We start from the raw sequence: 25,070 nt of genomic DNA on the forward strand, positions 1-25,070 counted from the left end.
CTCCTGGAGATAGTGAAGGACAGGGAAGCCTGGTGTGCTGCAGTGCATGGGGTCACAAACAGTCAGACACAAGTGAGTCTCACATCCGTCTCACATCCCTTTGAGACAGACATTGTGATCCCCAGTATACAAAGGAGTATGTTACTCAGCTCTAGCAATTAAGTCCAGGACTTGAACTGTGCTCTTCTCACCGCTCTTCCGTGACCTGCAGTTCTTTTATGGATTACACTTCTTTAGGCATTGTAGACAATGGTTATGACGATGTGGTGACCCTTTCCTGACGCAGGAAGATTGCAAAATAGCGTGGCCCAGTGCCTGCACAACATCTCACTTAAAAAAGAAAAAAAAAAAAAAGAAAAAACACAGCAACTGAAATCCATACTCTTTGACAATATGGCAGATCTTTGTTTTGAGTTTCCTTAAAGAGCATTGCAGTGGTTTCACACATTTCTTCAGATAGAAACATTTCTTAGATTTTTCTCCTCAGACACTGCTTTCTTACCCCAGAATTTCAAACTCCAAACTCTTGCTAAAACCTTTCACTATGCCTGACCATCTTCCTCTGCCCCCATAACCTTCACGTCATCCACTGCCTGTCTCTTCACCCTCCCTTCCTCCATCTCTCCTGTCACCCCTCTCCATCGCTAAAGGTTTTTTCATCTACTCCTGACTAGTGGGCCACTGAAAGCATTGAAAGACTCCTGAAAGTATTGTTTTTTTTTCTTGCCTTCGCAGACTTTCCCCACAGAAAGTTTTGTTGGGAGTTCCATCTCAATAACAATACTACTTTGTAAGATGAAACAAAGAGGAAATTCAACATTTAGGGGGTGTTTTTTCTTTTTTTTTTTATGCCGAGTCCTGATGGGCAGTATGAAGTACTAGAAGATTATAAGATTTAGATTAAGATTGCTTTACCTATCTATCAGCCATGTGATCTTGGGCAAGTTTTTTTCTATTTTGCCTCATTTTCACTCATAGTACTGTTGTGAGAATGAAAAGAGATGACGTATGTTATTTGCCATATGATAGCTCATTGGTAAAGAATCTGCCTCCAATGCAGGGGACCCCGGTTCAATTCCTGAGTTGGCAGATCCTCTGGAGAAGAGCTAGACTACCCATTCCAGTATTCTTGGGCTTGTCTTATGGCTCAGCTGGTAAAGAATCCACCTGCAATGTGGAAGACCGGGGTTTTATCCCTGGGTTGGGAAGATCCCCTGGAGAAGGGAAAGGTTATCCACTCCAGTATTCTGGCCTGGAGAATTCCACGGGCTGTAGAATCCATGGTGTCCCAAAAGTTGGACACAACTGAGTAGCTTTCACTTTTAGGCATTCAATAAAGAGTATTTTTGTAATGGCATAAAGCAAATTTTGCAAAAGAGGAAACTGAATTTTTCAGAAATTTATATACTGAACCTAGGTCACAAAGCTCATGAATAACGGGGCCAAAAACAGAGCTCAATGGACACCAAGTGACCAGGAGCAATGTGTTGACACTGTATTTATTTAGTGCAGGAGTAGTCAGTAGTGTCCTTCCCATATGGAGAGTTAACTTTTGCCAAAGATCTACCTTTCTGTGACCTTAACCAAGCTTAAATATGGGTTTAGATTGGCAGTTCACAAGTTTGATCATCAGTATCACTTCTGCTCTCACTTCTGCCCATGATAACAAAAGCACACATGGTTACATACAGTAGAGCAGCTGAACTCATTACTACTTTTCTTGTCACACTTAAGCTTTCTCTGATAGCTTGAAATTCATGATTGTCTTTTAAAATAATTAAAATAAATGCTCATTTCAACTAAAAAGAAATCAATCACTTCATCTGAACTGATGGGAACAGTAGGGTTCCTAGAGTTTCCCTTATGCCTAGAAAGAGGTCAAAATATAGAATGTTCTTGTTTGACTTAATTTCCTTCAAATATACTTAATAGTATCTATAAAGATTATTTATTTGTTTCTAAATCCATTGGCATTTACATTTTTTTAAACTATAAATTAAGACAAAATTAATCAAGAACAAGTTTCTTTAAGAATAAGTTTCTTCAAAGCAATTTAAAATTCATTGATAATAATAAGTCCATTTATTGAACATGCTCCTCTCAATACCACTATTTTTTTTATCAAGAAAATGGATATCAGTCTTAGGCAAACTTTAAAACATGTAAAGTTTGACTCCATCATTTCTCTCCTCAACTTTCGAACTCAATGTGCTATGACACTTTTCTTCTCTGATAGCAACACTATATTATTATATATGTACATTCTCCTCTCAGAGCTGTTTGACTTTCAAAAGAGAACAACAAAAATGCCTATGTTTAACTCAAGTAATAGATGGTACCAAAAGAGACTAAATATTTTGAAACTGTAGTTTTAGAAGGATTTTTACATAAAGTATCACATTTGTCCCTCTGGGTAGCCATATGTAGATGGTATTCTGATATCCTTTTGTTTTCCAAGTGAGACCCCAGAGATAAAATGAGTGGTCCATGTGGCCAAATAGCTCAAACACAGACCTTCTTACCCCAAAGACCATATTGTCCTCACTATAGACTGACCAGCCTTCCCTCACATACAATGTCACTTTCAGACACTGCTGGGTAAAACACAGCAGAATGGAAAACAAGATAATGCATACAGTGATTCATAAACAGTGGGAAATTCTACACTGATATCACCCATGGTGCATCCATCCAACAGCTATTTTGTTACACTGAAATCAGAAAATAATAGGACTGTGGTTCTGCCAGAGAGAGTAGCTGCTGCTGCTGCTAAGTCGCTTCAGAGAGAGGTAGAAGATGGCATGAATGCTGGGGGCTTCTTTTGCTCTACAAGGAAAATATTGATTGAGCCAGCTCTTCTAGGGCTACCTAGAAGAAATAAGAAGCTGACATAATAAAGCAATACCTATAGCCGGATATCTTTATTTGACAGATTAGGGAGCTAGGATGTGATCAGTATACAGGTTGACCTCTGAGATTATTGTGACAAATAAACTCAATTCCTCTCTTTCCTTCCTCTTTATTCCCTCATCTTCACTCTTCATGATAAAACAAAGATTATTTTTTAGATTTTTGAAACAGCATTTTATTACAAAATGAATATTACAACAAACTCAACGCAGAAAAATTTTAAATACACAAAAATAAAATGTTCAAACCACCCTACATCTCACTACCCAGAGATAATCACAGTTAACATATTAATACACTATATAGTTGACCCTAGAACAACACAGCTTTGACCTGCACAGATCATTTACAAGCAAACTTCTTTCACTAAATAACTTCTAAAGTACTACAGGATCCATGGTGCATGAATCTGAGAATGCACAGATATGGATACCAAGGGCTGATAATGTTAATGCATGGGTTTTCTACTTCAAGGAAAGTCAGAGCTCCTAACCCCCCGTGTTATTCAATGATCTTGTTCAGTGATAAACTGCCTAGCTTTCAAGTAGTTTTTTTTCTTTAAAATATAGTGCATATATGAAATAGAATATTACTCGGTCATAAAAAGGAACAAATATGGGTCATTTGTCATGACATAGATAGACTTAGAGTCTGTCATGTACAGTGAAATAATTCAGAAAAACAAATATCATATATTAACATACATATGTAGAATCTAGAAAAATGGTACAGGTGAAACTATTTGCAGGGCAAGAATACAGAAGCAGACATATAGAACAGACATGTAGACATGTGGCTGGAGGAAGACGGTAAGATGAATTGGGAGATTGGGATTGACATATATACACTACCATGTGTTAAACAGATAGCTAGCGAGAACCTTCTGGATGGCACAGGGAACTCAGCTTGGTGCTCTGAGATTACCTAGATGAGTGGGATGGGAGAGGGTGCAGATTCTAGTGGAAGGAAATATATGTATACATACAGATGATTCACTTTGTTGTACAGCAGGAACTAACACAACATTGGAAAGTAGCTACACCCCCAATTACAAAACATTACATTATGCATAATAGTTTTATATATAATTTTATCATTTAGCATAGTGTACCTTTTCACTTACAGAAATTTCTGCTAAACTGATTGAATATGGGCCCACATTTTTCATTCAATCCTGTATTTGTGCTTCTTTTTGTACCTTCACACACCAACCCTGGACTTGGCCATGTGATTTGCTTAGGCCAGTGGGTTGCACTACACTTGAAGCAAACAGACTCACGGCAACAGATCTGCTTTTCAGACCTCTTTATAGCCTTTGCTCGATGATTGTTTTAAGCCAATAGCTTTAGGGGTATCTTAGTACACAGAGATAGCTAGCTGGCACACATTATATAACAGATAAACACACATGAAACATTTATTCTTCATCGTTGTATCATTCTATACAAGGTCAACCAGAGTGATCACTTTAAAATGGAAATAAAATCTTGTTATTTCCTATATAAAGCATTTCAATCACTTCCTCACTGTTCTGGAATAAAATTCAATCAACTCCTGGCCTATAAGCCCTGGATAACTGTCTCTTACCACTTATCCAATCTTATCCCTTGGCTCCTCCCTCTCAGGCATCACACTGCAGTTATAGGGGTCATTTTAAAATATCTCCATAGAGTCATTGTACAGGGTGTTCTCTCAACCTGGAATGCATGTATGCCACTGCTCACCCAACAGCTCTGACTTTAAATATCATCAGCCCAAAAGAAGCTTTCTTGATGATACTATCTAAAGAAGTATCCTTCAACACCCAGTTATTTTCATTCTCCCTTATTTCTCTATTAGCTCTTATCACAATAATAACCACTTCATTTCTTTGTTTCATCGCTTCCTGTCTGTCTACCTTTCTTGGTCATAAAATCAACGATAACCAGAGCCACGCCTATTTTGTTCCTGTGCTATCCCCAACATCTATCTCAATATCTGGAAACCTGTGGATTCAACATGTTGTGACTAAATATATGAAAAATTATACCAAAATTAAAATTTTAAATGTCCTATTATTGGACATACAGGAAACTTCCATATGTATATATTTTTTCATATATGCTACACTACATATTTATCAAAACTAAAAATTGTAAGAAAAAATGTTTAACATGTTAACTACAATGTTAATTACAATACAGTAATTAACACTGCTATATGATATATATGTTTTTGCACTGTGGTGTTGGAGAAGACTCTTGAGAGTCCCTTGGACTGCAAGGACATAAAACCAGTCAATCCTAAAGGAAATCAGTCCTGAATATTCATTGGAAGGACTGATGCTGAAGCTCCAATACTTTGGCCACCTCATTCAAAGAACCAACTCACTGGAAAAGACCCTGATACTGGGAAAGACTGAAGGAAGGAGAAGGGGATGACAGAAGATGAGATGGTTGAATGGCATCAACGACCAGATAGACGTGAATTTGAGCAAGCTCCGGGAGTTGGTGATGAACAGGAAAGCCTGGAGTGCTGCAGTCCATGGGGTCGCAAAGAGTCAGACATGACTGAGTAACTGAACTGAACTGATATTATATATGAAATTTGTTGAGGGTAAATCCTAAGTTCAGTTCAGTTCAGTCGCTCAGTCATGTCTGACTCTTTGCGACCCCATGAATCGCAGCACGCCAGGCCTCCCTGTCCATCACCAACTCCCGGAGTTCACTCAGACTCATTTCCATCGAGTCAGTGATGCCATCCAGCCATCTCATCCTCTGTCCTCCCCTTCTCCTCCTGCCCTCAATCCCTCCCAGCATCAGAGTCTTTTCCAATGAGTCAACTCTTCACATGAGGATGCCAAAGTACTGGAGTTTCAGCTTCAGCATCATTCGCTCCAAAGAAATCCCAGGGCTGATCTCCTTCAGAATGGACTGGTTGGATCTCCTTGCAATCCAAGGGACTCTCAAGAGTCTTCTCCAACACCACAGTTCAAAAGAATCAATTCTTCAGTGCTCAGCCTTTTTCAGAGTCCAACTCTCACATCCATACATGACCACTGGAAAAACCATAGCCTTGACTAGACGGACCTTTGTGGACAAAGTAATGTCTCTGCTTTTGAATATGCTATCTAGGTTGGTCATAACTTTCCTTCCAAGGAGTAAGCGTCTTTTAATTTCATGGCTGCAGTCACCATCTGCAGTGATTTTGGAGCCCAGAAAAATAAAGTCTGATACTGTTTCCACTGTTTCCCCATCTATTTCCCATGAAGTGATGGGACCAGATGCCCTAATCTTAGTTTTCTGAATGTTGAGCTTTAAGCCAACTTTTTCACTTTCCATTTTCACTTTCATCAAGAGGCTTTTTAGTTCCTCTTCTCTTTCTGCCATAAGAGTGGTGTCATCTGCATATCTGAAGTTATTGATATTTCTCCCATCAATCTTGATTCCAGCTTGTGTTTTTCCAGTCCAGCGTTTCTCATAATGTACTCTGCATAGAAGTTAAATAAGCAGAGGGATAATATACAGCCTTGACGTATTCCTTTTCCTATTTGGAACCAGTCTGTTGTTCCATGTCCAGTTCTAACTTTCGCTTCCTGACCTGCATACAAATTTCTCAAGAGGCAGGTCAGGTGGTCTGGTATTCCCATCTCTTTCAGAATTTTCCACAGTTTATTGTGATCCACACAGTCAAAGGCTTTGGCATAGTCAATAAAGCAGAAATAGATGTTTTTCTGGAACTCTCTTGCTTTTTCCATGATCCAGCGGGTGTTGGCAATTTGATCTCTGCCTTTTCTAAAACCAGCTTGAACATCAGAAAGTTCACAGTTCATGTATTGTTGAAGCCTGGCTTGGAGAATTTTGAGCATTACTTTACTAGCATGTGAGATGAGTGCAATTGTGTGGAAGTTTGAGCATTCTTTGGCATTGCCTTTCTTTGGGATTGAAATGAAAACTGACCTTTTCCAGTCTTGTGGCCACTGCTGAGTTTTCCAAATTTGCTAGCATATTGAGTACAGAACTTTCACAGCATCATCTTTCAGGATTTGAAATAGCTCCACTGGAATTCCATCACCTCCACTAGCTTTGTTCATAGTGATGCTTTCTAGGCCCACTTGACCTCATATTCCAGGATGTCTGGCTCTAGATGAGTGATCACACCATCGTGATTATCTGGGTCGTGAAGTTCTTTTTTGTACAGTTCTTCTGTGTATTCTTGCCATCTCTTCTTAATATCATCTGCTTCTGTTAGGTCCATACCATTTCTGTGCTTTATCGGGCCCATCTTTGCATGAAATGTCCCCTTGGTATCTCTAATTTTCTTGAAGAGATCTCTAGCCTTTCCTATTCTGTTGTTTTCCTCTATTTTTTGCATTGATCGCTGAGGAAGGCTTTCTTATCTCTTCTTGCTATTCTTTGGAACTCTGCATTCAGATGCTTATATCTTTCCTTTTCTCCTTTGCTTTTCACTTCTCTTCTTTTCACAGCTATTTGTAAGGCCTCCCCAGATAGCCATTTTGCTTTTTTGCATTTCTTTTCCATGGAGACGGTCTTGATCCCTGTCTCCTGTACAATGTCATGAACCTCATTCCATAGTTCATCAGGCACCTTATCTCTCAGATCTAGGCCCTTAAATCTATTTCTCACTTCCATTGTATAATCATAAGGGATTTGATTTAGGTCATACTTGAATGGTCTAGTTGTTTTCCCTATTTTCTTCAATTTCAGTCTGAATTTGGTAATAAGGAGTTCATGATCTGAGCCACAGTCAGCTCCTGGTCTTGTTTTTGTTGACTGTATAGAGCTTCTCCATCTTGGATTCAAAGAATATAATCTATCTGATTTCAGTGTTGACCATCTGGTGATGTCCATGTGTAAAGTCTTGCCTTGAGTTGTTGGAAGAGGGTGTTTGCTATGACCAGTGCATTTTCTTGGCAAAACTCTATTAGTCTTTGCCCTGCTTCATTCCATATTCCAAGGCCAAATTTGCCTGTTCCTACAGATGTTTCTTGACTTCCTACTTTTGCATTCCAGTCCCCTATAATGAAAAGGACATCTTTTTTGGGTGTTAGTTCTAAAAGGTCTTGTAGGTCTTCATAGAACCGTTCAACTTCAGCTTCTTCAGGGTTACTGGTTGGGGCATAGACTCAGATTACTGTGATATTGAATGGTTTTCCTTGGAAATGAACAGAGATAATTCTGTCATTTTTGAGATTGCATCCAACTACTACAGATGGTGACTGCAGCCATGAAATTAAAAGACACTTACTCCTTGGAAGGAAAGTGATGACCAACCTAGATAGCATATTCAAAAGCAGAGACATTACTTTGCCAACAAAGGTCCGTCTAGTCAATGCTATGGTTTTTCCTGTGGTCATGTATGGATGTGAGAGTTGGACTGTGAAGAAGGCTGAGTGCAGAAGAATGAATGCTTTTGAACTGTGGTGTTGGAGAAGACTCTTGAGAGTCCCTTGGACTGCAAGGAGATCCAACCAGTCCATTCTGAAGGAGATCAGCCCTGGGATTTCTTTGGAAGGAATGATGCTAAAGCTGAAACTCCAGTACTTTGGCCACCTCATGCGAAGAGTTGACTCATTGGAAAAGACTCTGATGCTGGGAGGGATTGAGGGCAGGAGGAGAAGGGGACGACAGAGGATGAGATGGCTGGACGGCATCACTGACTCAATGGACGTGAATCTGAGTGAACTCTGGGAGTTGGTGATGGACAGGGAGGCCTGGCGTGCTGCGATTCATGGGGTCGCAAAGAGTTGGACATGACTGAGCAACTGATCTGATCTGATCTGACTGCATTTTGGACTCTTTTGTTGACCATCATGGCCACTCCATTTCTTCTGAGGGATTCCTGCCCGCAGTAGTAGATACAATGGTCATCTGAGTTAAATTTACCCATTCCAGTCCATTTTATTTCGCTGATTCTTAGAATGTCGACATTCACTCTTGCCATCTCTTGTTTGACAACTTCCAATTTGCCTTGATTCATGGACCTGACATTCCAGGTTCCTATGCAATATTGCTCTTTACAGCATTGGACCTTGCTTCTATCACCAGTCACATCCACAACTGGGTATTGTTTTTGCTTTGGCTACATCCTTTAATTCTTTCTGGAGTTATTTCTCCACTGATCTCCAGTAGCATATTGGGCCCCTACTGACCTGGGGAGTTCCTCTATCAGTATCCTATCATTTTGCCTTTTCATACTGTTCATGGGGTTCTCAAGGCAAGAATACTGAAGTGGTTTGCCATTCTCTTCTCCAGTGGACCACATTCTGTCAGATCTCTCCACCATGACCTGCCTGTCTTGGGTTGCACCATGGGCATGGCTTAGTTTCACTGAGTTAGACAAGGCTGTGGTCCTACTGTGATTAGATTGACTAGTTTTCTGTGAGTATGGTTTCAGTGTGTCTGCCCTCTGATGCCCTCTTGCAACACCTACCATCTTACTTGGGTTTCTCTTACCTTGGGCGTGGGGTATCTCTTCACTGCCGCTCCAGCAAAGTGCAGCTGCTGCTCCTTACCTTGGAGGAGGGGTATCTCCTCACCGCCGCCCTTCCTGACCTCAACATGGGATAGCTCTTCTAGGCCCTCCTATGCCCGTGCAGCCACTGCTCTTGGACGTGGGGCTGGTTCTCCTGGCCGCTACCTTTGGCCTGGGGCATAGGGTAGCTCCTCCTGGCAGCCACCCCTGACCTTGTTCGCGGGGTGTCTCCTCTCAGCCGCTGCCCTTGACCTCGGACGCGGGGTAGCTACTCTCGGCCGCTGCCCTTGACCTCGGATGTGGGGTAGCTCCTCCCGGCTGCCGCCCCTGACCTCGGACTTGGGTAGGTCTTCTCGGCCGTTCCTGCACCATAACAGCCTGGCACCCTCGGCCGCTGCCCCTGACCTCAGACGTGGGGTAACTCCTTTTGGCCGACGCCCTTCGGGCAAGGGGTCCTCCCGGCTTCTGCCCCTGACCTTGGACGTGAGATAGCTCCTCTCAGCCACGCTTAGTGCGCCAGTTGTGGTTGCAGCCGCCGTGCTTAGTGCGCAGGTCGCAGCTGCGGTCTTATCAAAGGGCAAAAGCATATCTTTTCTATATCTTTAATGTTGCATCCATATACGATGATAGAGGCTCCCTAGACTTGTGGTAATCATTTCATGATGTATGTATGTAATGTAAAGCATTATACTGTATACCTTAAACTTTTACAGTACTGTATGTCAATTATATCAATAAAACTGAAAGGAAAACAATCAATGAGAAGAAAGATGGAAACCCAAAAGAAAATCAGAGAAGAATATGTCAGGAAAATATCATTAACAAAAAATAGAAATACAGGTGAATATATATAAATATCATATCTCACTAGAAATGAGAAGTAAAATGCTATATAAAACATTATCTGCTATTATTTATAGTTTGAATTTTTTTTAATCGCATTTCAAAAATACAAAATTAGCACTCCTATACCCAGCTGACACAAGCAAAGATGGATACAATTTTTCTGGAAGCTTCATTGACATGAGATCTCATGAGTATTAAAAACAGTCAAAAATAAGCAATCTGACCTTAAAGTTCCACTTCTGCTAAGTTAGCTTAAGGAAATAGTAATGACAATTTACTACCTTGTGGAACCTACTCATATACCAATAAAGTGATAGCCAAAAGTTTGCCCTGCACTGGTCACTTTCTTGTGCATATTTCTTAATTTAGTGGCTTTTTCCCCTAGGACACTAGCTTTACAATGTATTTTTACCTCTGCTAAGCCTCTGTTTTATATTTTTTAGGAAGAAAAAAAAGCTCATTGCTGTACTAATGATTACCTACTTTCTACAGTTTCCTAAAGAATAAGTCACTTCGATAATATTGGAAGGCATAATAAGTTCAATTCCATAGAACAAAACTTAATTGCTCAGCCTCCTAGAGTCTCAAAATACTTAACTGGGATTTTAAAGTGATACTGCATGTGAAATTGCTTCGTCAGTTCGACTTGATTGTTTTATTAGTTTTTGTAGTGGATTCTTCACCCGGATCACTGATGTCCTTTTCAGTCATCTTTATACAAATTCTTGTACTTAAGTGTTGGCTTACCCTCAGGATTCTGTTCTTGGCTTTCTTTTATTTTCAAAATATATGGAATCCCTGAGCTAATTTTATCTCCTATAATATTTTCAAACAGCACATATTGTCAATGGTTCACAATTTATGTTACTGTCCGTTTGTCTTCTGGTTCTGCTCTTTTCTTTTAGGCATTTATATGGATAGAGTTGTGCTTTCCAATTCCTTTGAAGTTACACATGCCTGTGTGACTTTCTTTGGCAAGTATAATGTTAACCAGAAGAGACACGTATGACTTCCAGGCAGAAATCTCTAAAAGACAGTGTGCAATTTTACAAAGTTCTCTCCTGTGCAAGGGTCAGTCACTTTCCAGTTGGTAAAGTCTCCTTCATCTGATATCTTTGAGTAAGACCTAGAGGGATATGTAACCTCAGCAGAAAATAAAATTTGTATTTAAGTCACTAAGATGCTGTGGCTGTTCATTACTGCAGCAGAACTTTGACTGACTGGCACTTCCCCAATTCCAATTTTTTTTTTTTTTAACCTGGACATCTACACTTTGATGTTCCACAGGCAAAGTATAACATAATCTTCCTCCCAAATTGATTTTTCCCTGGAGTCCTCCAAATTTCTTAATGGAACTTCTGTACAATTAGTTGTCCTGTGGTTCATTTTAATCCTTCTCTATTACACCCACATCTGATCAGTTATGGCACCCATTCATTCTAACTCCTAGGTACCTTCATAGGAAGCGTCACATTCTGTTTTAACTGGTGCTTCCTTGATTCCTGCCACAGTTATTACAAATCCTTCCCAGTCAAATTTCCAGTTCATCTACTTGGCACCCCTCCAAACAGCAATAGCATAATTAAGCTTCCTAAAATGTAAAAGTGACCATATCACTTCTCAGCCTGAAATGATTCAATATTTTCCTTTATAATTCAAGAGTAAGTCCAAAGGTTTAAATGTCATACAAGGCTTTTCAAGTTATTATCTCTGGCTACCTTTCAAGTTTTATTTCTCTCTCACACACACAGCCTTTATGTTCCAATAGTACTAAACTCCTCGGCTGAATATATCCTACTATTTCCTACTTTCATGCCTTTGTCTTTGTTTTTCTCAAATATCTGTATGTCAAGTCCCTAGCACTGGAGTATCCTGAAGATGAATGTAAAACAGTTTTAGTTACTTCTTGGAAGTTGCACGTGGGCTCTTTGCATGCTGTGCAATGGAAAGACCAAATAGCAAACTATTTTGCAGAGAGAAAATGCTTTAATGTAGGGTTGCCAAACAAGGAGACAGCAACCAAGGCTCTTATCTGTCTCCCCAGTCAGGTTTTGTGTGGGATATTTATTGTGGGAGAAAGAAACAGGAGGGTGTTGGGGCTAAGAAACAATTGGTGGGAGGGTAAAGTCAATTTTAAGAGTCTTCTGAGCAGATGCAACTATCTTTCATGTCTCCTCATGGGCTGTATGTGTTAATTCAGGGGGGATTCATGTGTTCATGTTGTAAATTATCAGTGCATGACATCTAAAGTTCCCTTATCGTTCTAGTTCCCAAATACATCTGATTGATATTCAGTCAAAGGAGGATATCAGCAAGCTGTTTCCTCATCAGTGTTCCTATTGTTCTGTAAACTAACCTCAAAGGTCTCAGTTCATCATCTTTTACCTTATTTTAACCTGGTAGAAATGAGGGTACAATTTCAAAAGTAGATTGATTTGTTTTGAAAAATTGTCTAGGGATGGGGAAAAAATACACCAACTCATGTTTTATTAAGAAAATACTGTTTGTGTCTCTGAGTTGTTGTTATTCAATCCCCAAGTCATGTCCGACTCTTTGTGACCCCACGAACTACAGCACACCAGGCTTTCTTGTCCTAATCATCTCCCAGAGTTTGCACAAATTTGTCCATTGAATCAGTGATGCCATCTAACCATCTCATCCTCTGTTGACCTCTTCTCCTTCTGCCTCCAATCTTTCCCAGCATCAGGTTCTTTTCCAGTGAGTCAGCTGTTCTCATCAGCTGACCAAAGCATAGTAACTTCAGCTTCAGCACCTCCTTGCTGTGTGTCTGTAGACTCTCTCTATATTTTTTTAATAACTATTCATCTTAGAATTCTCAATGTGAGAATAAAATTGTTAAGCCATTTTAAAGCTTCAATTAATAGAATTTTTAAGACTAGAATAAAATCCATTTAGAATGATTAAGGTCCCAAATATCATCATGTACCAGTGCAATGTCTTCCGGGTGAACATAATTAATGAGTGCTATTTAGAATCAAAGCCAAAATGAATATCAAAACAAAACAACTTTGAGCCCATAAATTGATGAAACTCTTCATATCATTACTTACTTCAACATGACATCCCTCCAATAAAATACAGGTGACAAAAAAATTACAGATGCTGTCAGTAAGCTCCAAGTAGAATAGCCTCTGCTTTTAATAAGTGATCAAAATGGTGTCTAGAAAGACACTGAGCTCTGCTTCACCCACAGGCAAACCAAGATTGTAACTATTTACAGAGCAACTATCTATGAGAACAACCTGAATACCAGCAGAAAAGATCATCTGCAGCTGAAGATATAAAGAAGAAGCCATAATAAAATAGGTAGGGGGCAGAGACACATATGGTCAAGACCCATAGCTCTGGGGAGGCAACCCACAAAAGGGAGGATAGCTACAATTGCAATGATTCTCCCCAAGGAGCAAACGATCCAAGCTCCACCAGAGGGTTCCCCAGAATGGGGGTCCTGCACCAAGAAGAGGAACCCCCAGAATATTTGGCAATGAAGGCCAGTGGGACATATTCAGGAGAACCACAGGTCTATGGGTAATAGAAACACCACTTTTAAAGGAAATTAATAAAATATTGCAGGCTGTGAGACCTAGGGGCAATGATCTGAAAGGATCACATATCCACCTGCTGATCTTTGCAGAGGCTCTCAGTGAGAAAGGAGGCAGTTAAAACTCAGCCTGGGCACATGCATGCTGGCAGCAACCATGTTGTGGAGCTCATTCTACTACAAGAACAGTAATACTGATAAGTGCCATTTGAAATCCTTCCTCAAGGTGTTCAGTTCAGTTCAGTTGCTCAGTCATGTCCAACTCTTTGTGACCCCATGAACCACAGCATGCCAGGCCTCCCTGTCCATCACCAACTCCCAGAGTTCACCCAAACCCATGTCCATTTAGTTGGTGATGCCATCCAACCATCTCATCCTCTGTCATCCCCTTCTCCTCCTGCCCTCAGTCTTTCCCAGCATCAGGGTCTTTTCCAATGAGTCAGCTTTTCCCATCAGGTGGCCAAAATATTGGAGTTTCAGCTTCAACATCCATCCTTCCAATGAACACCCAGGACTTATTTCCCTTAGGATGGACTGGTTGGATCTCCTTGCAGTCCAAGGGACTCTCAAGAGTCTTCTCCAACACCACAGTTCAAAAGCATCAATTCTTCGGCACTCAGCTTTCTTTATAGTCCAACTCTCACATCCATACATGACCAGTGGAAAAACCATAGCCTTGACTAGATGGACCTTTGTGGACAAAATAATGTCTCTGCTTTTTAATACACTGTCTAGGTTGGTCATAACTTTCCTTCCATAACTCCTTGGAGGAGTAAGCATCTTTTAATTTCATGGCTGCAATCATCATCTGCAGTGATTTTGGAGCCCCCCAAAATAAAGTCAGCCACTGTTTCCACTGTTTCCCCATCTATTTCCTCAAGGTGTGGCAGGACCCAGTTCCATCCACCAGCATCATGAAGCCTCCATGGAAGGCAGGACCTGACAATCAACAGGACTGAGACCCAGCCACTGCTAGCAGCATGCCCACAGAAGTTGAACTGGCCACAACAGAAGGACACATGCAGCCCACATAAAGAGCACCACCAGAACATACAGCTCTCATAACCACAGGTGAGTGCTGGTGGGCTTCATGGTACATTTTTATGTGAGGCCAATTCTCCAAGAGCAAGAAATGTAACTAAACTACATAGGAATACAAATACATAGAAATAAAAACAGTGAAAAAGAGAAAATGAGGCAACAGAGAAATGGGTTCTAGGTGAAAGAACAAGATAAAACTCTAGAAGGAGAACTAAGTGAAGTAGAGAAGAAAAGTATCCAGTAAACAGTTTAAGATAATGACCATAAAGATGCTCAAAGGACTTGGGAAAAGAATAGATGAAGAGAGTAAGAAATTGGAAGTTTTTTTTAACAAAGTTAGAAAATAGAAAGAAGAACCAATCAAGCCTGAAGAATTCATAGCTGAAATAAAAACTACACTAGAAGGAATATGCAGTAGATTAGATGATACAGAGGAACAGATCAGCAAATAAGGAGTAGTAGAAATCACTCAAGCTGAACAGAAGGAAAAAAGAGTCTAAAAAATGAGAGCAGTTTAAGATGTTCTGGGACAACACCAAGCGGACTTACATTTGCATTATAGTAATCTCAGAAGAAGAGGAAGAGAGAGAAAAGAGCAGAAAACATTTGAAAGCATGAGAGCCGAACATTTTCCTAACCTAGAGAGAAAAACAGACATTCAGGTCCAGGAAGCACAGAGAGTCGTAAAGCACAAATTGATCCAAAGAAAACCACCCCAAGACACATCATAGCTAAAATGGCAAAAATTAAAAGTAAAGAAAGAATATTTTTAAAATCAAAGAAGACAATATAGTATACAAGGAAAATCACAAAGGGCTATCAGTTGATTTGAAGTAGAAATTCTGCAGGACAGAATGGAGGAGCATAACACACTAAGGTGACAAAAGGGAAAAAAAAAAAAAACTTCAGTCAAGAACCTGAAACCTGACAAAGATCCCACAAAAAAAGAAAACTACAGGCCAATATCACTGATGAATATAGATGCAAAAATCCTAAACAAAATTCTAGCAATCAGAATCCAACAACACATTAAAAAGATCATACACCATGACCAAGTGGGCTTTATCCCAGGGATGCAAGGATTCTTCAATATCCGCAAATAAATCAATGTAATACACCACATTAACAAATTGAAAAACAAAAACCATATGATTATCTCAATAGATGCAGAGAAAGCCTTTGACAAAATTCAACACCCATTTATGATAAAAACTCTCCAGAAAGCAGGAATAGAAGGAACATACCGCAACATAATAAAAGCTATATATGACAAACCCACAGCAAACATTATCCTCAATGGTGAAAAATTGAAAGCATTTTCTCTAAAGTCAGGAACAAGACAAGGGTGCCCACTTTCACCATTACTATTCAACGTAGTTTTGGAAGTTTTGACCACAGCAATCAGAGCAGAAAAAGAAATAAAAGGAATCCAAATTGGAAAAGAAGAAGTAAAACTCTCACTATTTGCAGATGACATGATCCTCTACATAGAAAACCCTAAAGACTCCACCAGAAAATTACTAGAACTAATCAATGATTATAGTAAAGTTGCAGGATATAAAATCAACACACAGAAATCCCTTGCATTCCTATACACTAATAATGAGAAAACAGAAAGAGAAATTAAGGAAACAATTCCATTCACCATTGCAACGGAAAGAATAAAATACTTAGGAATATATCTACCTAAAGAAACTAAAGACCTATATATATAAAACTATAAAACACTGGTGAAAGAAATCAGAGAGGACACTAATAGATGGAGAAATATACCATGTTCATGGATTGGAAGAATCAATATAGTGAAAATGAGTATACTACCCAAAGCAATTTATAGATTCAATGCAATCCCTATCAAGCTACCAACAGTATTCTTCACAGAGCTAGAACAAATAATTTCACAATTTGTATGGAAATACAAAAAACCTTGAATAGCCAAAGCAATCTTGAGAAAGAAAAATGGAACTGGAGGAATCAACCTACCTGACTTCAGGCTCTACTACAAAGCCACAGTTATCAAGACAGTATGGTACTGGCACAAAGACAGAAATATAGATCAATGGAACAAAATAGAAAGCCCAGAGATAAATCCACGCACATATGGACACCTTATCTTTGACAAAGGAGGCAAGAATATACAATGGATTAAAGACAATCTCTTTAACAAGTGGTGCTGGAAAATCTGGTCAACCACTTGTAAAAGAATGAAACTAGAACACTTTCTAACACCATATACAAAAATAAACTCAAAATGGATTAAAGATCTCAACGTAAGACCAGAAACTATAAAACTCCTAGAGGAGAACATAGGCAAAACACTCTCTGACATACATCACAGCAGGATCCTCTATGACCCACCTCCCAGAATATTGGAAATAAAAGCAAAAATAAACAAATGGGACCTAATTAAACTTAAAAGCTTCTACACAACAAAGGAAACTATTAGCAAGGTGAAAAGACAGCCTTCAGAATGGGAGAAAATAATAGCAAATGAAGCAACCGACAAACAACTAATCTCAAAAATATACAAGCAACTCCTACAGCTTAACTCCAGAAAAATAAATGACCCAATCAAAAAATGGGCCAAAGATCTAAATAGACATTTCTCCAAAGAAGACATACAGATGGCTAACCAACACATGAAAAGATGCTCAACATCACTCATTATCAGAGAAATGCAAATCAAAACCACTATGAGATACCATTTCACGCCAGTCAGAATGGCTGCAATCCAAAAGTCTACAAATAATAAATGCTGGAGAGGGTGTGGAGAAAAGGGAACCCTCTTACACTGTTGGTGGGAATGCAAACTAGTACAGCCACTATGGAGAACAGTGTGGAGATTCCTTAAAAAACTGCAAATAGAACTGCCTTATGATCCAGCAATCCCACTGCTGGCATACACACTGAGGAAACCAGAAGGGAAAGAGACACGTGTACCCCAATGTTCATCGCAACACTGTTTATAATAGCCAGGACATGGAAGCAACCTAGATGTCCATCAGCAGATGAATGGATAAGAAAGCAGTGGTACATATACACAATGGAGTATTACTCAGCCATTAAAAAGAATACATTTGAATCAGTCCTAATGAGGTGGATGAAACTGGAGTCTATTATACAGAGTGAAGTAAGCCAGAAGGAAAAACACCAATACAGTATACTAACGCATATATATGGAATTTAGAAAGATGGTAACAATAACCCTGTATACGAGACAGCAAAAGAGACACTAATGTATAGAACATTATATACATATATATATATGTATATATATATACATATATCTCCCTCTGTGGGAGAGGGAGAGGGTGGGAAGATTTGGGAGAATGGCATTGAAACATGTGAAATGTTATGTATGAAACGAGATGCCAGTCCAGGTTCAATGCACGATGCTGGATGCTTGGGGCTGGTGCACTGGGACGACCCAGAGGGATGGTATGGGGAGGGAGGAGGGAGGAGGGTTCAGGATGGGGAACACATGAGAAATAAAGGAATAAAAAATTTAAAAAATAAAATAAAAAATAAAACTAAAAAAAAGAAAAGAAAAAGAATATTCAATTTGGTAAAGCTTTATTCATATTTGATGGAAAGACTGAAAGTTTTACACACAGCAAAAGCTAAAAGCACCACCAAACCAGTTATAAAAGACATGTTAAAGGAACTTCTCTAACCTAAAAAGAAAAGGCTGAAAATAGAAATATTAAATCATAATAGGAAAACTTTCATTGCTAAAGGGAAATATACAGCAAAGATAACAGATAAATAAATCAACTCATAAAACTAGTAAGAAAGATAAAAGACAAAAGTAGTAAAATCTTGTACATCCACAATAAGCAGTTAAGGGATACACAAAACAAAAAGATGCAAAATTTAATGTTAAAAACAATAAACTAGCTGTTGTTGTTCAGTTGCTCAGTTGTGTCTGACTCTTCTTGACCCCATGGACTGCAGCACACCAGGTTTCCCTGTTCTTCACTATCTCCCAGAATTTGCTCAAACTCATGTCCACTGAGTCGGTGATTCCATCCAAACATCTCATCCTCTGTCACCCCCTTCTCCTCCTGCCCTCAATCTTTCCCAGAATCGGTGTCTTTTCCAATGAGCCAGCTCTTTGCATCAGATGGCCAGAGTATTGGAATTTCAGCTTTAGTATCAGGATTTACAATGAATATTCAGGGTTGATTTCCTTTAAGATTGACTGGTTTGATTTCCTTGCTGTCCAAGGGCCTCTTAGGAAGGGAGGTGTCCTCTGCCTGTCTGAGTTATTGACATTTGTCCCAGCCAGCCCAGCATGATGCACTCTGCATATAAGTTAAATAAGCAGGGTGACAGTATAGAGCCTTGATGTATTCCTTTCCAATTTTGAACCAGTCCGTTGCTCCATGAAACTAGTGGGAGATGGTAGAAAAGCAGGATTGTTAAAATGTGTTTGAATTGAGATTAGCAACTTAAAATAACCATATAGATATATAGAGATATTATTTGCTATATATAAACCTCATAGAATCCACAAGCCAAACATCTATATTAGGTATCTACACACACACACACACACACACACACAAAGGAAAAAACCCAAAAATAGTGGTCATCAAAGCACAAGGGGCAGTGATAAAAGAAGAAGAAAGTGGGAAAGAAGAAACACAGAAAGAAAGCTAAAACAAGTAACAAAATGACAAGTATATACTTATCAATAATTATTTTAAATATAAATGGACCACATGCTCCAACCAAAAGACATACAGTAGTTGAACTGATACAAAAACAGAACTCAGATATATGTTGCTTGCAAGAGACTCATTAAAGATCTAAAGAAAAACACAGACTGGAAGTGAAGCTATGGAAAAAGATATTTCATGCAAAAGATGTTTAATTTCATGAAAATAAAAAGAAATATATCAATACTTACATCAGACAAAATAGACTATAAAGCAAAGGCTGTAATAAGAAACAAAGAAGAATTTTACATAATTATCAATGGATAAATCCAAGAAGAAAATATAATTATTGCAAATATATATGCACTGAACACAGGACAACCTCAATACATAAAGCAAATATTGAAGGACATAAAGGGAAAAACTAAAAGTAACACAAAAATAGAAGAATACTTTATCATCCCATTTACAGCAATGGACAAATCACCCAAATGTAAAATCAGCAAGGAACACTGATCTTAAAAGACATATTAGATGAAATGGACTTTAGCAGATGCATATAGAACATTCCACCCCCAAACAGCAGAATATACATTCTTTTTAATTATACAGGAACACTCTCCAGGATGAATCACATGGTATGCCAAATAACAAGCCTCAGTAAACTTAAGACTCCTGAAATTCTATCAAGCATCTTTCCTAACCAAAATGCCATGAGACTGGAAATCAACCACAAGAAAAAAGTAGCAAAAAACACAAACACTTGAAGACTAAACAATATGATACTAAACATCCAATGCATTTCTGAAGAAAGCAAAGGAGAAATCCAAAATTGTCTGGAAACAAATGAAAGCCAAACAAAACAATCCAAAATATATGGGCTGCATTAAAAGCAGTTCTAAGAGTGCATTTATAGCAATGCAAGCTTATCTAACTAAACAAGAAAAATCTCAGATAAACAACCTAACCTTCCACCTAAAAGAACTAGAAAGAGAACAAACAAAATCCAAAGTTAATAGAAGAAAAGAAATTATAAAGATCAAAGCAGAAGCAAATGAAATAGAGACTAAAAAAGAAATGGAAAATATCAATGAAACTAAGAGCTGGTTCTTTAAAAAGACAAAATAATAAAACCTTACCCAGACTCACCAAGAAAAAGGGGGAAGACCTACATCAATAAAATCAGAAATGAAAGAAAAGTTACAGTCAATACCAAAGAAATAAAAAAGGATAGTAGAGACCACTACAATCATACACAGTAATCTAGACAAAATGGGCAAATCCTAGAAATGTACACTCTCCCGGGAATAAGGAAGACATAGAAAATACGAAGAGAACAATTATCAATAATGAAGTTGAATCAGTAATTTAAAATTCACACACAAAAAATGTAGGATCAGATGGCTTCATGTGAATTCTACCAAATACTTAGAAAAGAGTTAACATCTATCCTCTCAAACTATTCTTAAAAAATGCAGTTGAGAGGAGGATCTCCCAACTCTTTCTATGAAGTCAGTATTGCCTTGATACAAAAACCATACAAAGACAGCCCTCCCCCCAAAAAATTACAGACCAATCCCATGTTGGTGCTAGTGGTAAAGAACCCACCTGCAAATGCCAGAGATGTAAGAGATAAAGGTTCAATTCCTGGGTCCATAAGATCCACTGGAGGAGGAAATGGCAACCCACTCCAGTGTTCTTGCCTGGAGAATCCCATGGATTCAGGAACCTGGTGGGCCCATAGAGTCACAGAGAGTCAGACACAACTGAAGTGATTTAGCACAGAGCATAGCACCACTTGTGAACATAAATGCAAAAATTTTCAATAAAATATTAGCAAATTGGACCCAACAATATATTAAAAAGATTACATACCATGTTCAAGTGAATTTAATCCAGGAATTAATGTATTTTTCAATATCTGCAAATCAATCAATGTTATACACCCCACTAACAAATTGAAGCATGAAGCCATGTGATCATCTCAATAGATGCAGAAAAGATTCTGACAAAATTCAATATCCATTTTTTATTAAAAAAAAAAAAAAACTCTCAACAAAGTGGGTGTAGAGGAAACATACCTCAACATAATAAAAGCTATATAAGGAAAACTCACCGCTAACATCATACCCAATGGTGAAAAGCTGAAAGTATTTCCACTCAGATCAAGAAAAAGACAAGGATGCCCACATTCACCATTTTTGCTCAAAGTAGTATTGGAAGTCTTAGTCATATCAATCAGACAAGAAAAAAATAAATGAATTCAGATAGGAAAGGAAAAAGTAAAATTAATCATTATTTGCAGATGTGTTACTATACATAAAAACTTCTAAAGATGCCACTCCCCACCTAACAACAACAAAAATTACCAAAACCCATCAGTAAATTCAGTAAATTTGAAGGATAGAAAATTAATAACAGAAATCTGTTGCATTTCCATATACTAACAATGAACTAACAGAAACAGAAGACAAAAAAAAAAAAAAAAAACGCATTCACAATTTTATCAAAAAGAATAAAATACCTGGGAACAAATGTAACTAAGGAAGTGAAAGACCTGTTCACAGAAAACTATAAGAAATTGAGAAAAGCAGTTAAAGATGACACAAATAAATGAAAAGATAAACTATGCTCATGGATTGGGATAATCAATGTTAAAATGACCATACCACCCAAGACAATCTACAGATTCAATGCATCCCTATCAAACTGCCAATGGCATTTTTTCACAGAACTAGAACAAATAATTCTAAAATTTTTGTGGAAATACAAAATATCTCAACTAGCCAAAAAAAAAAAAAAAAATTGAAGAACAAAGCTGAAGGTATCATGTGCCCTGATTTCAAAATATACCACAAAACTACAATAAGCAAAATAGTGTGGTACTGGCATAAAAACAGACATATAGATCAATGGGTCAGAATAGAGAGCTCAGAAACGAATCCACTTACATAGGTAATTAATCTATGACAAAGGAAGCAAGAATATCCAATGGGAAACTATAATCCCGTCAATAAACGGTGTTCACCGTTTGGAAAACTGGACAGCTACATAGAAAATAACCAAACTGGACAATTCTTATACCACAAAAATAAACTCAGAATGGATTAAAGTCTTTAAAGTAAGACTTGAAACCACAGAAATCCTAGAATAAAGCCTGCTATACACTCTTTGACTTTGGTCTTAGTAATAATTTTTTTGGATTTGTTTCCTCGGGCAAGGAAAACAAAAGCAAAATAATAGGACTATTTCAAACTAAAAATTTTTGCATAACAAAGGAAATTATCAACAAATTGAAAATTTAATCTACCTAATAGAAGATGATATTTGTAAATGATATATCTGACAAGGGGTTAATATCCAAAATATACAAAGAACTCATACAACTCAACATCAAAAAAAAAAGGAAGTGCCATACAATCCAACAATTCTACTTCTAAACATTTAAGAAAAATTGAAAAATATATATGCACTCTTCTGTTCACTGCTGAATTATTTTCAGTAGCCAAGATATGGAAGCAACCTAAGTGCCCATCAATCAATAAATGAATAAAGAAGGATATTAGACAGAGAGACAGAGGCTATAGTGAAATATTACTTAGCCACAAAAAAAAAAAAATGAAATCTTGCCACTTGCAATTATATGGATGGACTTAAATGGTGATATGATAAGTGAAATGAGACAAATACTGTATAAGAAAAATAATGTATATTTTCACTTATATGTGGAATATAATAAACAAAGCAAATGAACAAAGGGAAACAGCCATATATACTGAGAACAAATATGTGATAATTAAAGGGGAGAAGGTTTGGTGGAGGAGAGAAATAAGTGGGGAATATTAAAAGGCACAAACTTCCAGTTGCTACTTAAATAAGTATGTAAGAAGTGTACGAGTAGGGGGAAATAGTCAATAACTATGTAATATTCTTCTATGGTGACAGATGACAACTTGACTTATGGTGATCATTTTGAATAATGTACAATGAATTCTCAGAGTGTTTGAAGTTACTTATACTTCAAAAACAAACAAACTCATTTAAAAAGAGAACAGATTTGTGATTTCTGGAGGAAGGGGTGGGGGAACAGGGTAATTTAAATGGTACAAAGCTCCAGGTATAAGATAAATAAGTGCTAGGAATGTAATGTACAATATGGGTCTTCCCTGATGGCTCAGATGATAAAGAATTTGCCTGCAATGCAGGAGAACTGAGTTCGATCCCAGGCTTGGGAAGATCCCCTGGAGAAGGGAATAACTACCCACTCCAGTATTCTTGCCTGGAAAAGTCCATTGACAGAAGAGCCTGGTGGGCTACAGACCATAGGGTTGCAAAGGGATGGGCATGATAAATATAATTAACACTATTGAAAGTTGAGAGTAATTCCTGTGAGCTCTCATCACAAAGAAAAAAATGTATATTTCTTTAATTTTACATCTACATGAAATGATAAATGTTCACTAAACTTATTGTGATAATCATTTCATGATATATGTAAGTCAGATCATTATGCTGCTTGCTGCTGCTGCTAAGTTGCTTCAGTCATGTCTGACTCTGTGCGACCCCATAGACGGCAGCCCACTAGGCTCCCCCGTCCCTGGGATTCTCCAGGCCAGAACACTGGAGTGGGTTGCCATTTCCTTCTCCAATGCATGAAAGGAAAAGTGAAAGTGAAGTCACTCAGTCTTGTCCAACTCTTCACGACCCCATGGACTGCCGCCTACCAGGATCCTCTGTCCATGGGATTTTCCAGGCAAGAGTACTGGAGTGGGTTGCCATTGTCTTCTCCGCATTATACTGTACCTTATACCGTATATTTATACAGTCCTATGTGTCAATTATATCTTAATAAATCTGGAAGGAAAAAAAATAAAGAATAGCCTGTACCATATAAGAAGGTGTAATGCATGAAGCTGTAGTCATCCAACTCCACTATTTGTCAGGAGCAGGATTTCTGGGAGTTGGAGGAGGTCAATGTATTTAACTGGAAAATACCAACACAAATTCTCATGACTACAAAATACAAAATGTTATGTATAAACGGCATTCCTCAACTTCAAGATTAAAAAATATACTCAAATAGATTGTATGGTGTCCCAAACTTCTCATTTTCACCCCTTACCTGTCAATTTTCAGCCCGTACCTGTCAATTTTCAAAAAACTAGTCAGAAGCTATTTTTACTACTAAATTTGGGAAGGGATGCATGCTCAGTTGTGTCCAACTTTTTGCAACCCTATGGACTATAGCTCACCAGGCTCCTCAGTCCGTGGAATTTTGCAGGCAAGAATACTAGAGTGGGTTGCCATTTCCTATTCCAGGAGATTTTCCTGACCCAGGGATCAAACTCATATCTCTTGAGTCTCCTGCATTGGCAGGTCGAGTTTTACAATTGGTGCCACCTGGGATATTTGGTGAGGACTGATGATATAAAACTCCTTTCAGAGGACTGTCACCAGATGATCCAAAAGTTTAATTCAGCATGTCTTGAATGCTTTGTGATTTAAAGAGTCTCAAAATTTGCATTCAATCAGTAATAGTAATAAGAAAAAAAGTATCTGCATCACCAATTATCTGA

This window comes from Bos indicus x Bos taurus, chromosome 14, assembly GCF_003369695.1.
Source record: "Bos indicus x Bos taurus breed Angus x Brahman F1 hybrid chromosome 14, Bos_hybrid_MaternalHap_v2.0, whole genome shotgun sequence".
Lineage (NCBI taxonomy): Eukaryota > Metazoa > Chordata > Mammalia > Artiodactyla > Bovidae > Bos > Bos indicus x Bos taurus.